Raw genomic sequence first — 16,424 nt, forward strand, 5'->3', positions numbered from 1 at the left:
TGATTTTTAAAAAAAAAATTTTTGTAATGTCTATTTATTTTTGAAACAATGCAAGAGACAGAGTGCAAGCAGTGGAGGGGCATACAGAGGAAGACACAGAATCCGAAGTAGGCTCCAGGCTCTGAGCTGTCAGCCCAGAACCCGATGCGGGGCTTGAACTCACGAACTGTGAGATCATGACCTGAGCCGAAATTAGACGCTTAACCAACTGAGCCACTCAGGCACCCCTGGGGGGTGCTGTTTAATGATAGACTCAATTCTAAAATGAACTTCTGTAGTCTTTTTAATAAATGATGATGGTAAGGGAAAAAAATTAGATCACTACCATGGCAGACACTATTAGTTGCCTACCCCATCACCATTTTTCTCCTCTTCTTTAATAAAATGAATTTTTTTAAGTTACCAAACAACTAAAGAAATGTAACTTCTTTCCATTACCCTGGAAGTAATTCTATTTCCCTTTGAATAAGAATTTTGTAGAGATGGTCATGAGACCAAGGGACAGTTGGCTAAGGGGATTCTGCAGTAAGTTTTATCCAAGTGGCAAAATACAGGCTTACAAAATATAGAGAGCTATTCTTGGCTTATTGTTCAAGATGGTGGACTTCACAAACATTTTGCCTGATGTTCTTTCCTATACACTGCTAAAATAAAAATGTAGAAAGAGAAAAACTGAGGAATAAATAAAAGAGTAAATTTATGTGTGTTTGTATGCATGTACTTATGAGAAGAGAAGGATAATAGATGGAGAAGAGGAGAAAAGTAAATGAAACTTCAACAATTTCCCAGAAAACAAAAGTAATAGTAGAGGTTTGACTAGGAATAACACCCAAAACCATTGCCAAAAAATACAATGAAGGAGCTACAAAAGAGTTGGTTGAGGCATGGCAGAGAGCAGAAACGAGACCAAGAGCTAAAAATGGGGATAATGTTCTAAATGTGGTGCACTTGACTCAGGTACCCCACATATTTCTTTCTTTCATTCATACACAACTGAGAGCAGGCAAAGACACCTGACCAACACAGAAACCAAAAAAGACCCCAAAAGTCTTCTTGAAATGAGTTGTGTAAATAGTACAGAGGAAGTGAAAGCTTTTACTTAGACAGCACAGAATAATACCATTCTTGTTCTGTCATTCAGGGCCAGCATCTAGAGAGCTAGTCACTTGCCTACTCATCCTAAAGTAAAACCTGATATTTAGCATTCCTGGTCCTGTCCTACCCAACCCAGCCACTTATTCACAACTCCTAAACACGAGAGAGAACTAGAAGACATCCTACTTATTAAAAGCAAAGGAAAAACCACATCAATGACCAGTTTATGTATACTTTTAAATATATATTTTATATATTTTAAGTTTTAAATTAAAGATTAAGCTGTCAAAACAATTCAGATGTACTACACCTAGGATTGAAAGAAGAAAGGGAGGGAGGAAAGGAGAAAGATAGGGTGGCCAAAGAGGGAAGAAATAAGGAAAGATACATAAAATCATCTTTTTTTTTTTTAAGTCATCAACAAGGTTAATTCCTGCTCAAAGTCAAGGAGAATGGAGACTGAGTTAATGTCTTTGGAGATTTATGTAATTGATGAATTGGAAGCAATTTTAGTAGCCTGCTAGAGATGGAACCAGATGGCAAATGTAAGACAGTAAATGAGAAATGAGAAAATGAAAACAAGAATGAGAATCAGTTTTGTCTAATACATGCATGAAAAAAGCAGAACAACGGAGGAAATACTAGGATCCAGAGAAAGAGTTTTGTCTGTGTGTGTTAAGATAAAAAAACAAACATACAAGGTATTGATAGAAAGAAAGAACCTATGAGATGAGTTAAGTAAAGATACAATGAGGTGAAGTGAAGACATACAACAATGCACCCAAGACCATAGGTGAAGTTGTTCTTAACCTTGGTAGAGAGATACATTTCCTGTGAGACAGGGCAGGAGTAGACAATACTTGAAAATACAGGAAAACTTTAAAGAATTAAGGAAAGTATAGCTGTAAAAATTTCAAAGTTGACTATACAATTTGAAAAGTATTCTTCTTTTAGCAGCCTTAAAATTATGGCTTGTTCAGTGACTGAATGTTCTTAACTATTTCCTATAATATAAGATACACTAAATTTCTATAACTTATTATAAAATAAAGACAAAAAAACAATTTCAAGGATGCCGCCATAGGTTAGGTTTTAGAAAGCAATACCACCCATTCATTATAACCTACGAAGTGAAAACTGCAAGTCAGAGTTCTCATTGACTAATTTGACTTGATATCTCATTAGTTGCCCAAATGCCAGGTGACAACTTATTACACGTGTGAGTATGTATATGAATGTAAGTTTTGAGTGCATAGATGTGATTTTGAAGAAAGAAGATTAGGGGTAGTTAGCTTGAAAACAAATCAGTTTTAGCTAGGCTTTTCATGTCAGAAGTTAGGTTTGCCTTTCTTATGCAAGCAAATCACCCACCCAAAGTTTGAGGCCGAAACGTATTTATTCCTTAAAGCACTGTGTGGGAATGGAAGAATCACACCCTGCCAACTGTTGCCATTCTGTGATTCTCCAAATGGATAAGTTAGGGCGTTGTTTAGGCTGTATATGAGACCCAGAATAACAGTAGCATTAGAGTTTTCATCTCACAAAATAGGATAGGTGGGTAATTGTAGTTTTGCAAGCTCCTTGGGAGCATCCCAGGTATAATCTGAAACTGGTCCATATGTTTGGAGGGCAAGGAGAGACCAAAGAAAGAGGAAGTCCACTCTAGGCTGGTAAGTGGCAGTTTTAATAACCAAAGGGAACTTACATACAAGGCTTGTTTTAGGGTACAACAAAATATGTGGATCCCTATATCCCCTGCCAAATCTTAGAAGTTTATATAGAGGCTTTAACTAGGTTCAGTCATGTATCCTTTTTGAATCATCGGTTATCTCAAGGCTGTGTTTAGGGCAGCTTCTGGGAGCAGGAAGCCAAACAGAACTCACATTCCAAAGATAGGGGACAGGGAGAGGTGCCTTTTACTGCCTGGGGTTCAGCTCGTGGGTCAACCAGCAGTCTTGTCTTTTCAGTCACCTCTCGCAACAGTAATCCTGGAACAGTATAGTTATGTTTGTGATTTTGTCATCCAGAGCCCCAGGTACTTTCTTGTTACTGTACCATTTCTAGGGGATTATTGTCATCTAATAATTTGAGATGACTTGCAACCAAGACCATATTCCAAGTAGCAGTCTGAGCAAGAGGAGGAACAGAGGGACACTTCTTGGGGACTGTGAGCTGAAAGTCACATGACCACACTTAGTTCCAAGGGCAGCTGGCAAATGTAGGTTTTATTTTAGATAACTATATATTCAGTTAAAATTCAGGAGTTCTATTACCATGGGAGATAAAGACATATTTGGAGACAAATGTTTCACCCACAATCCTTTTCCTTCTCAATTAAAGGGAACATACTGGTATTAAACAGATAAGGATAGCCTCTCTTCACTTCTTATCAGAACTGAGCCATGGGGAACAGAACAGAATATCAAGACTAACTTTTATCTCTTTTAAGCACATAAAAATTGAGCTAGTAAAAAATAGCAATATATAATGCTCAATCTTAATTATTTGAAGAATTAATTTTTTCTGAAGTTTAAACTGTTCTTAAGCATTTTTAATATGGTCAAAATGAAGTTTTCATTCATTCTACCCATAAGTAATTGAGCATATGTCATATAACCCACACTTTGTTAAGCATCGTGAACTTTCCAAAGAAAAGTGTGATATAATCTCTATTCTCAGGGAACTTTGAAGAATTTATAGTTTGAAAAAGAGACAAATTTAACACTCACAAGACTATTCAAGAACTATTAAGTACTGAGTTGTGTGATACTTTATGAGTACAAAAGGAGTCCGAAATAAATACAGGCCACTGTTGGCCGCAGAAGATTAAAAACCTTTGTGAGGGGCACCTGCATGTCTCAGTTGGCCAGCTCATGTCATGATCTCACAGTTTGTGGGTTCAAGCCCTGCATCGGGCTCTACACTGACAGTACGGAGCCTGCTTAAGATTCTCTCTCTCCCTCTATGCCCCTCCCCTGCCCTTGCTCTCTCTCTCAAAATAAATAAACATGAAAAAAAAAAAAAAACTTTGTGTAAAAGATGAAAATTGAGCTGGGCATATAAGAATAGATAGAATGTGGGGTGCCTGGGTGGCTCCGTGGGTTAAGCATCTGACTTCGGCTCAGGTCATGATCTCACGATTTTGTGAGTTCGAGACCCATGTCAGGCTCTGTGCTGACAGCTCGGAGCCTGGAGCCTGCTTCAGATTCTTGTGTCTTCCCCTCTCTCTGCCCCTCCCCTGCTTGTGCTATGTCTCTCTCTGTCTCTCAAAATTGAATATATGTAAAAAAAGAAAAGAAAAGAATAGATAGAATGTATTTTATAAAACCTTTCATATGCAATATCATGAAAGGTTTATTTGTAAGATTAGTTATAGAGAATAAAGGCATGTTGAATTTTAAGATTTCAAACTGTTACTAGCAGTAGCCTAAAAATGGCTGACTTAGTAGTCTATAAACAGGTTTATTTCTGTTTTTTGCTCTATGTCATATCTATAAATACTAGCTTGACACTTAGTAGACACCAAGTATTTGTCAAATAAATATACTTTCTTTTAATACTTAATGTTTCCTTGGGGCGCCTGGATGGCTCAGTGGGTAAAGCATCCAACTCTTGATTTCAGCTCAGGTCATGATCTCACGGTGTGAGATCAAGCTCCTTGTGTGGCTCTGCACTGATATTGCACAACATGGCCTATTTGGGATTCTCTCTCTCCCTCTCTCTCTGCCCCTCGCCCACTAGTATGCAGACACTGTCTTTCTCTCAAAATAAATAAATAAACATCCTAAAAAATACTTAGTGTTTCCTTTAGTATGTGACAAAGGACTTAAACTTTTAATGAAAGTGTAACTTTTTTTCAAAATTGAGGTGTGCTAAAGTATACTTGCTGCCCCATGTGACTTCTATCCAAATCAAGATACAGATTATTTCCGATACTCCTTAATCCTCCCTTATAACCCACCCAGTCAGCATTTAAATCCCGCCACCTCAGCCCAGCCACGCCAAAGTAGCCACTATTTTGACTTCTATCAGTATAGATTACTGTTCTTGGTTTTGAAATCCACATAAATGAAATCATATAGTATGTCCCTTAACATTTTTTTCATGTTATTGCCACACTGGCCTTAATTTATGAGGCTTGTTGATACTTCAAAGAGATGTTTTCCATCCTCTATTTTAAAAGTCTTTTCTTATGGGAAAATCCCATAAAAGTATGAAAGGTGTTTATTATGTAGTAATATAATTAGAAGTGTCATTTATCTTTAAATTGCAAAGAGACGTTATGTCCACTTTAAAAGCAGGCCAGGTCAAGACAGCCTCCATCCTGCACCATTGTAGTACAGCTTGGTACTTCCAAAGTGATGGGCAAGTTAACTTGCTGTGACTTTTTTACTCTAACAAACCTGAAAATGCCCTGTGAGAAGTTTAGGCCAATTACAAAGTTAGAGGCACCATCCACACACAAAACCACTGTCACTTCTGACACCAACTGCAATTATGCAGGAGGAAAAAGGGGGAAATGGGGGAGTTCTCCCAAATTCATCTTCAGTTGATTTTTATATAGAGTCACAAAACTCACTGAAAGCTATACTCATGGCCATGGCTTATTAAAAGGAAAAGATACAGATTAAGATTAAAAGAAGTCACATGTAAAACAGAGTCTAGGAGACTTTTGAATACAGAGATTCAGTTGTCTTCTAGCCATGAAGTCAGTAGACATTACTGTTCCATCATTGATACATAACAGTATACATGGAGTACCACCAATCAGGGAGGCTCCTCTGTGCTTGGTGCCCAGGATCCCCTAGGCATGATGGATTGATTGATTGCCCACTTGGTTAATCTCAGTTTCCAGGTTCACTGATACTATGTGACCTAAAGCCCCCACCCTATGTCATATTTTGGTCTTTGTCACTGGCCAGTCCCCAACCTAGGACAGTATGAGTGTTGCCAGTCCCCAACCTAAATCACATTGTTATACTTCTCAGTATGACCCAAGTCCCTCAGGTAAACTCCATCTTATAAGGCTGAAGGCAAAAGCCAGGCCTTCTCTTTGGGCAAGCTCTAATTCTTTACTACACACCTCCTAAATCTTCACTTTTCTCATTGGAGAATTTGTCGTTTTCAAACCCTGCAATTAAATTGTTTTTCAAAAATTTTTTTTTCTCAACTACTGATTTTGTAAGTTCATATTTTACAACATTCTGAATGATTATGAAGCATCTCAACAGAGAATTAAGACTGGAGTAGGATTACTAACCTTTTCTTTTTCATCTAATTGTCCAATATATATCAAAATGAAGATTCTACCAGGCTTACTGACTTGTAATGCACTCTTTTTAAAGTTGGACAACAGCTAGAAGATAAAATTAAATGTTTTTCAGTAGACTATAATGCGAAACTGATAATGACAGAAAAACGAAGTTGTTTAGTAACATTTCAGTGATTTTTGGGGCTTGGGGATTGGGTAAGGGTACAAGACTAGAGACTCTCCCTAGAGAGAATGTAAACTACCAAAGTTGTTAAAAATTGCCCCTATATTTTGAACATTCTTTCTTTACCTAATTGCAGAATTTACCTAATTTACCTAGTTACAGAATTCATCACTGAGGAAGTAATACCAGTATAATTTAAAGTAAAACTATAAGGGGTGCCTATGTGTCTCAGTTGGTTAAGTGTCTGATTCTTGATCTCTGCTCAAGTCATGATCTCGCTGTTGGTGAGATCAAGCCCCACATCAGGCTCCGCACTATCAGCAGAGCCTACTTGAGATTCTCTCTACCTCTCTCTGCCCCTACTCCACTCACGCTTTCTCTCAAAATAAACTTAAAAAATAATAATAAATAAAATGAGATTATGAGATTTAAACGTTAATGTGCCACTTATTAATGTCAAGCTTTTCTTTAAAATAATTTTTGATTGGGGTCACCTAGGTGGCTCAGTGGTTGGGCATCTGGCTTTGACTCAGGTCATGATCTCACAGCTTGTGAGTTTGAGCCCCACATAGGGTTCTGTGCTGATTGACAGCTCAGAGCCTGAAGCCTGCTTCAAACTCTGTGTCTACATCTCTCTCTGCCTTCCCCCCTCTCTATCATACACATGTGTACTCTCTCTCTCAAAAATAAACATTAAAATTTTTAATAAAAAAATGAATTTTTAATTGTATTTTGATGGGTTTAGCTCTTTCCTAGTTTAGATATGAGTTGTAATTTTTTTGTTCGTTTTGAGATATGGTAGAGATATAGGATTTAGGTGACAAAGTAGGCTAGAGATTGAAATTCTACCTTAGCTTAAGCAGGAAGGACACTTGAAATCAATCAAATCACAGGTCAGGCAGACAGTCATTATACTCATTGGTCAGGAAGGGCAAGGTTCAAGTCAGGCATAAGATTCAGATTTCATTAAATTCTAGAGGCTCAGACTGAAAGCCACCTTTAGCTAATTCTGTAGGTTGATGTGAGGGTTCATTCATCCATTCACTTGTGAAACTGAATAAAGGAAACCTTATTTAAACTGGAGTCAGGAGGCCAGAATGGGGAGCTTTCATGCCCTACCACTCCCTGTCATTTGCAGACCCAAAAATGAAGAGAGGTATCTTGCATTCCTAACAGGAAGAGGCCTACCTTACTACTCTAGCAGGAGGAAAAAAGAATTTCTCCATGCCCAACAACAAGCTTAACCAGTGTGAAAATATTGCACCTCAGCCAATGGACTCTCACTTTCCTCCAATGGACTATCATTCACAGCAGCCCCCCACCCTCTGCCTTCTTCCTTTTCTTTACAAAGTAATGTTTCTCTCCTTTGATCTGTGGACTTGCCTATAATTTGCCATAGCTTGCATGTCCAAATTGCAATTCCTCTGCTATTATTGGATAAACATTTAGCTGGTAAAATAACTGGCTGTTTTCCTTTAAAGGTCAACACATTCAATTGATACATATTGAGCACCTACTATGAGTCAGCAGACACAGTAGCAAACAAGACAAACACTGTTGGCTTTTAACCAATGATAGCTAGCATTCACTGTTCACTTACTTGCTATTTGTAGGCATTGTGCTAAGCACTTCTAAATGGAACTCTAAAAGTGTTAATTATTCTCACTTTTATTATGTAGATTTCATAGGTAAGGAAATTGAGACTGTAGGAGGTTGACAATCTGTTTGGAAGAGAATGTCTAAAGGCCATTTGGCACACCCTCTAAGGCTGAACTTTCTTGCTATCAAGAGGCTCTTGTGAGTTGTAATGGACAGTTTCTCAGTATCTGAAAAGTGTATTTATCTTCTCTAGCACTTTCAGTTGCTATGCTGGATACAAGAGCGCCATCTTTTGGCAATATGTGGAATTTCATAAAGAAGGACAACCTGGGGACTGCTGACAGATTAGTCAAGGGTTATCTTATTCTCTTCTTTATTAAAAGGTTTATTGTGTATGGTTAAAAGGTTATTGTCTAAACTAGGAGATAGGACTCTTTTTTTCTATTATGCAGAAGAAAGAAAAATGGCAGCAGATAATTAATTTTTATCATATGAGCACTTAAGATGTACATTCAAGGTTACTTACCAATAAATTCTTTAAAAATGTGATGTTGATTTCACTAATACCACATTTAAAAAGTTTAAATATGGCCTTAATTAATAAACAAAGAGAAAAATTGTCCCAACTCAAACATAAAGTCTCAGATTTACACAACTCTGAACAGACCTAGTTACTTAACAACTACTAACATGATTTAAAAAAAAAAAAAAATCCTGACATATGTGCTCTGTGGGAGAATTTTTCCTTTTAAGCTTTCACAAAGACACAGCAAGAAATTATAAATACATATATAAGCAAAACAAGATTAAGCAACACTTTTTCATTATGTGTGTAGCACTACTTACAGTGTTTCCTTTTATAAAAGCAGAAATAGTATAATATCTTCTCATAGTCTGAGACAGTGGAAGTAGACGACTATAGCCCAGCAATAGCAAGTTTGTATGTTGAGACCACCTCCCACAGACGTGAACAGTAGTTACTACTGCCCACAGTTGATGTTGGTCCCAGAATTCTGTCTTTTTCTGTTTAGCCATCTTCCAACTTAAATGAGCCAACTCAACTGGCCAGGGTCTACAAACTCAAAGAATAGAATTTTGAGGAGCAATGTTTACTAAAAGTTTAATTTAATCTCTATATTGAGCAAGCATAGCTTTTGACATAACCAAAATGGTTTTTTCTCTCACCATTCCATTATATTTTATTGGGGTGGAATAGCTGTTCCTGGATGAAAACTCTGGTGGAATCTATAACTTTATTGTTGTTGTTATTGACTTTTAAATAATATAACCGTCCATTGTCATTGTAGGTCACAAATACTATTATAATTCAGTAATTAGAGTATTTAATACTAGACTATTTGTTGCTATGTAATAATGAATAATGAAAATTTGTAATTGGATTTAGTATTCATTCGTCTCCTTTGTACTAGTTTAAGGCTACTTAGATCTGAAAGCCTGAACTGAAGAAGTGGGGTGGATCTTCTCTCTTCTTTCTTCATTTCATGACATGATATCACTATCATTTCCAAAGCCACACGCATCCCTTAGGAAGTGAGGGAATGTCAGGAGGTCAGGAGATACAGGAAATTTCTTACTTCATTGCAAATCTTAGTGGTTTCCTTCTCTGGGTCTAAAGGCGGGGGCCTCGGGCCAGTGTTGGAAAATGATTAAAACAGATTCTTTCTCTTTGGAGACACCTTTGAGGATCCCTTGGAAGGTCCCAACTAGACCTTTCCACCTCCTGCAATTCATTAGCTGATGCATCTTTTCTTGCTCAGGTTCTGGAAGCCTGATGTGTATCTACACCTCCTTTTTGAGAGGAAATCCTTACTCCTTCAGATGGCTTTCTTGGACAGAATCCAGAATGAACCACTCTAGCTCCTTTTCCCTGGCTTACTTCCCTAGCCCTGGTAAGTTTTGGGAATAAAGGAAACCAACAGCTCCCTCCTGGCTCCACTACCAAGCAACCAGTCAACCTTGTAGCCTCTAAATTTCCTGGGGTGGAGGCAGTAGAGAAAGACCTCGGACTACAGTCCACTTAAGATTTTGGGGGCATCAGTCTGACACTAGTTCTTTGCATTTTACAACTCCAGAAAACACATTTCAAAGCTCTACTATGGTCCCCCGGCAGTACTCCTCACTAGACTTGAGGTTAGAATGTCATACTCACCTAATATGCCTTTTCCTTGCAGAGGGTAGGTACTATTAAACAACAAAAATTCAAATGAGTAACTTAAAAGATCAAATTGGTTTTATTGAGTGATTCATGGATCTGCATCCCATCAAGCAAATAGAAAAGAGCTCCATGGAGGGGCACCTGGGTGGTTCAGTTGGTTATGCAGCTAACTCTTGATTTCAGGTCAGGTCATGATCTCCCAGTTCGTGGGTTCAAGCCCTGTGTCAGGCTCTGCAGTCACAGAGTAAACCTGCTTGGGATTCTCTCTCTCTCTCCCTCTCTCTCTGCCCCTCCCCCATTCACTTGCTCTCTCTTTCTCAAAATAAATAAATAAACTTAAAAAAAAAAAGAGCTCCATGGAGCTGTAGAAAAAGGAAGGTTTTTAAAGGAAGAAAGGAAGTGACAAAAGAAAATTATTGGCAATGAATGTATTGTTTTAGGCAAAGTTGCCCTCCTAAGGGGAACAGTGGGGTCTATCAGTAGATTTCCTAGTGCTGTCAGGGAAATTCCATATTGACTGATTAAAGGTTAATCAGTCCCCATTCCTACCTGGGACTGAAACTGCATTTAAGTATGAAGTCTTGGTGTGGTGCCTTAACACGTATAACTCTGTTTAGGGCATGTGGATTTTTTTTTCTTTTCTTTTTTTTTGACAGTGCTCACAACAGAGTGGCAGCTCTTCAAAGAAGCTACTCTTTTACTTTCTCTGATACTTTCCTTTTCTTTTTTAATGTCCTTGATCTGGTTGAAGGCTAAAAGAATCACATAACAGTTTCTTGAATGCATTTCTTTTGTCAGCCTGTGTGTGGACGGGAAAATGATTCATCCTCAGTTGAGCATCCTGTCATCTGTTTGTGCTTCAACAGAAACTATGATGGGAATACTCCTACTCTAAGATCCTGTTAGAAATAGAGGCACAAAAAAGTGGGACATATCATAGAACCTAGGTGTGAATAGCATTAGCACATACCAGACCAGGGTCTGAATATTTCTTATAATTGTGTCATTTTTTCCATCTCTGTTACCACCATCTTCATTAAAACTTCATAACCTCTTACCAGTACTGCTCCAGTCATTTGTCTCTGGTTTTTATCCCAGCTAAGTGTGTTCTTCATAATACCACCAGATTGCTTGACCCAAAATGCAAATGTTACCTTGTCAGTTATTTGCTTTAAATCTTTCAAAATTTCCCAAAAGCATTGCCCTTGAGGCAAGCTCCTTAAATGTTAGAGTGCATAGAATTGACCCTGGAATCTTGTTAAAATTCAGATTCTATCTGAGTTGGGTTTGGAATGTGGCCCCCAAATCTGCACTTCTAAAAACCTCTGTGGTATTGTGACAGCTCTAGCTGCAGCTGGAAGAACGACTCTTTGAGTACCACAGGCCTAGAGAAGTTTTGGCTCCTTAGAGGTGCCATTCAAAGACATAACTAAACATAACCTGTACCCTGATTTCATCTCTTACCTTTCCCTACAGCTACAGTTTAGAGTTCCCAGAAAACAATAATTTGTTTCATGTCTACTATCCGTTTTTCCTATTTGGTTTTTTATTTTGTTTTGTTTTTTGATATTTTACATATAGCAGTAGTAACTGAGATCTCCTCCCCTCAAAATTTCCTTCACTTCCAGAAAGCAATTCCCTACATTCACAAATTGGCTTAAGAGTATTATATTCATTTCCTGTGGCTGCTATAACAAATCACCACAAACTTGGTGACTGGAAAAACATGTATTCTCTCACAGTTCTGGAGGCCTGTGCCCAAAATCAAGGTGTCAGTAGAGCTGTGCTCCCTCCCATGGTTTTAAGGAAGAATCTGTTGTTTGCCTCTTCCACTTCTGGTGGCTCCAGGAGTTCCTTGGCTTGTGGTTCTAATCTCTGTGGTCACATTGCCTCCTCCTCTTAGGTCTCAAAACTCTCTGCCTTATAGTTATAAGAATGGATATATTTTCATTAAGGTCTACCCAGATAATACAGGAAAAACTCTACCTCTCAAAATCTTACTCATATCTTTCAAATATAAGGTGATATGCACTCTTGCCATATAAGGCAATATTCACAGGTTCTGCAGATTAAGATGTGGACATATCTCTTTGTGGGGAGAAGGTCACCACTTAAACCACTACATGCCTCTTTATAGAGCATATGGCATCATAGGAAAAATAGCTACCATTCATTTTATTTATTGTTATTCTTTTAGGACATTTTCCCTGATTCCTAGCACTTATTCAAATGCCCCTGTGCTTATCTTTTATATATCAGATATCACACTCTATTATGTATGTTAGTTCTCTTTCATGTCTAATTTAACATGTGTACTTACATTTTATGTCATATATAATAGGTATACTATTATCTGTGACATAGTAGGTGCTCAACAAATATAATAAAGTTTTGTTTTTTGTTTTCTTTTTTTTAAGTAGAGGGACTTTCTTATTGTCCACACTGGCATAGGTACTTGTATACACATACAGCACTGAACTTCTCCATTTTATCACTTACCATTTTGTAATTAGGTACTTCCTCCTGTATTTGTTTGGTGTCTGCTCTTCTAGGTTATAAATTCCATGAGGTCAGGGACCATGTCTTTTTTCCATTGTCCTTGCTTTCTTCCTGACATGGTGCCCAGCATAATTGCTCAGTAAATAGTTGTTAAGTGAATGACCAGTTGAATGAATGGATCCCTGTAAGAGAGATTGATGAGAGGAATGGTGCTCTTAAAGTTTAGTTTAACATTAGGGGTTGCAAAAGGAGAGTGTTCTAGGAAAAGAGTAAGAATGTAAGAGGGTTTCTCGAAAACTAATTGGAATACTACTTAAGGATAGAGTGGGAAGGAGACAGCAGGAGTAAGAGGGAGCAAGGAAGAACAGGGCCCTAATAATAGCTACTATTTATTGGAGGGTTGTTATATACCAACCTATTAACCATTTACTCATGCAGTAAAAGTGTGCCTATACCCTCTGAGCAGCCTCTTTTCTTGCACCCAGCACACTTTGAGAATAGACTCAGCACTTCTGGCATTCTCTGCAAATGAAAGTCCAAAAACACTGGTTTAGGAATGTAAATGTTATGAATTTTTTGGGGGGTGGAGGGAGGGAACCTATCTTGCACACAACAGGATAAGCTTCAAGCAAGCTTCTTCAGCAGGTATCTCGGTTCATCTGTTTCTTCATCTGTACAGGCTCTAGATCTCTCCATTTCTCCCTTTGCCTATGCTGATTCCCAAGACTCTATATTATAATGAGGCATTTTGTTACAGTATCTTCACAGTAACAGAAAATTAGTAAAGCAGTAAGCTTTAGTTTATTTCTTAAGACTTAAATTACCTCATTTATTTTAAACATCATAACAACCATAGGAGGTAAGATTTTGTAGAGATATAGAATGATTAAATAACTTATCCAATATCACACAAATAGAAGTACTGCTAGATTCAAATCCATATCTTCTAGTGGCAAAGTCTATGATTTACCATTATTCAAGTGTAGCACTTTGACTTTATATTGAAATATCCATCTGTGCTTGGCCCCTAGACAAATGTTTCCAAAGAGAGCTCTCTCACTGGGGATCATCTAAAAGAATTAATGAATCAGAACCTCTGGGAGTGGGGCCAGGTCCTACATTTTTAACAACCTCCCTGGCAATTCTTACGCACATTTAGCATTTAAGAGACCTCTGCACTAGACTACAACTACTTCAAGAATAAAGCCTGTGGTTTATTTATCTTTGTGGTTATTTATCTTGTCATCAGTGACTTGCACAGTGCCTAACTTAGAATAAGTATAAAAATAAATGTGTTGGGTTAAACCAAATTGATTTAGGGCTCCTCCTAATACTCTTCAGTGAAGACTACTTTCAGAATCTGAGATGGAAGTGAACTTTCAAGTGAAGATTAAGTGGCTTTAGCTGTAAGATTTAGAAGGAATCAGAACAGAAAACTTGCAGGTCATTAGACTACTTGGATGGAAATCTAGCAGTGTATTGTGCTCACATATTAAATCTAACCAAATCTTCAATCAACCTCAGAGCTTAGATCTGGGTGCTGTTTATACTATTGAATGACCCTGACTCCAAAAGATTTATCAGAAAGGTACTCAGTATCTTTTCTCATATCTTTCCCATTAGCAAATTACCCCCAAAGGGATAGGTCTGCAGAAAAAAACCTCTGGTCACATATTCTGGATAAGGAAACAGCAGTTTTCAGTAATTACCACCCCATAGGAAAAAAATCAGCAATAAACTGTGTGAGGCCTCCTAACTTGCAGGATATAAGTTATAATTCAAGAAACAACACATTTCATTGGAAAAGAACCTGAATAAACATAGCTGAGTGAAGCATCACAGGGTTAGGCTCTCCCACCCCCACCACCCCCCTCTAGCAGAGCCTAAACTTGCCTGAAAGCCGGAATTGAATTATATTTCTCTGGCGTGCAGAATGAGTATGGGAAGACCCATCAGACCTTCCCAGACAGTGTTACACCATTTTGAGGTCTGTATCTTGATTCATTATTTCACTGCTGGAGTTTAATCTTTAAGTAAATTTTCTCTGAAAGGGTGAATGGATGGTGTATTTTCTGAATTTTTGCATTTCCAAGATATTTTCTTCAGTTGCCCTCACATGAAAGATAACTTTCCCAGGTTTTAAAGTCTTTAGTAAAAAATAAATAAATAAATAAATAAATAAATAAATAAATAAATAGGTTTCTTTACTCAAAACTTAAAATGTGTCCACTCTCTACTGACATTTATTATTTAGTAGAGGAAACTGAAGTCTTTCAGGGAGGAAGAATTCCTGTCCTCTTCAAGGTCCATCTAGCTGAGCTAGGAATCAAATTGACATGAGGCAGATTAACGGGAGAAAATCAAATTTAATATCATATGTATGGGGGAACCCACAGAGACATGGAAATTCCAAAGACAGCAAAAATGAGGTATGTAGGTCATTCTGAACTAAGGAGAAAGGGTAGGGATTCAGATCTTCAAAGAGAAGGAATGCAATCCTCAGGAAGAATGGAAAGGAGTGATGTTTGGTAAACAAATGTTTGCTGGGTGTCAGAAACAATGGGACAAAGATAAGACTTTGATCAAGCAGGCCTTGCGATGTTCCTCCCTATCTTGCATTCCTGGTTCTTACCATAGGGTAGCTATGTATGGTGATAGCTCTCTTCCTGGAGCAGGTCCTCTATCTAAACTTTTAGGCAGTTGTGGGGCAGATGAAGAGCTTTCCCTGAATCTGTCTGTCTTTTCTTTAATACATTTCATTCTATAAGTCTATCTGCACATTTCTTTTGGATTTTTCCTAGAAAGGTCCTAGCATTTCTAATCTCCGTACTAACATCTTTTCTTTACTTAGGGATTCTTTCTTAGCTGTGTGTTTAATCATTCTTATAATTATTCTGATTTCTTATTGAAAAACACCTAAAATTCTTATATTGTGTTTTTATTCCTGTCTTCTGTATCTGTCAAAGTCTACCTTACAGTTTTTTTCTATATATTTATATGTCTATATGTACCTACATATACTGGAAGAGGTTAGACATTCAATAGTTTCTTTTCTGCATCGCACTGTACATGTTAATATTTATGTTATTTATTTTCTTGCATTCATTCTTTATTTTACACATTTTGTTTCATTCTCTGTTTCTTGTTTTAATGTCACCTTGTTTTTTCCTAATAATCTGCTCTTCTTTGATATAGGTCAGGGACTTGTCAAACCGAAGATGTCAAATGCTTTTCTAAAATTACTCCGTTTTCTTGATGGAAGTGCCAAGAAAATTCAGTGATAAAGAGTCTTTTTAGCAAATGGTGCTAGGACAATTGAATATTCACATGCAAATGATGACATCGAACTCCTACCCCACACCATACCCAAATAATATCTTAAAATGAATCAGAAACATAAATGTAACAGCTAATACAACAAAATTTTCTGAAGAAAATATAGAGGGAGATCTTCATGATTTCTAAAATATGATAGCAAAATATAAGTGATAAAATAAAAAATGATAAGTTACCTAAAAGCTTTTGTGTTTCAAAAGATATCCTCAAGAAAATGGAAAAAAAACCCACAGCATGCGAGCATGCAAGAACATATTTGCAAGTCATATTTCTAATAAGGGTTA

At 37.4% G+C, this 16,424-nt stretch overlaps 1 long non-coding RNA gene across 2 annotated transcripts in view; it reads left to right on the top strand.

Annotated features, from left to right (window-relative positions):
- The window catches only part of LOC125938737 (uncharacterized), a 170,401-nt gene that overhangs the window by 3,605 nt on the left and 150,372 nt on the right, over window positions 1–16,424 (top strand). The gene's annotated exons all lie outside the window — the stretch shown is intronic.

Source organism: Panthera uncia (genome assembly GCF_023721935.1).
Source record: "Panthera uncia isolate 11264 chromosome B2 unlocalized genomic scaffold, Puncia_PCG_1.0 HiC_scaffold_24, whole genome shotgun sequence".
Classification (NCBI taxonomy): domain Eukaryota; kingdom Metazoa; phylum Chordata; class Mammalia; order Carnivora; family Felidae; genus Panthera; species Panthera uncia.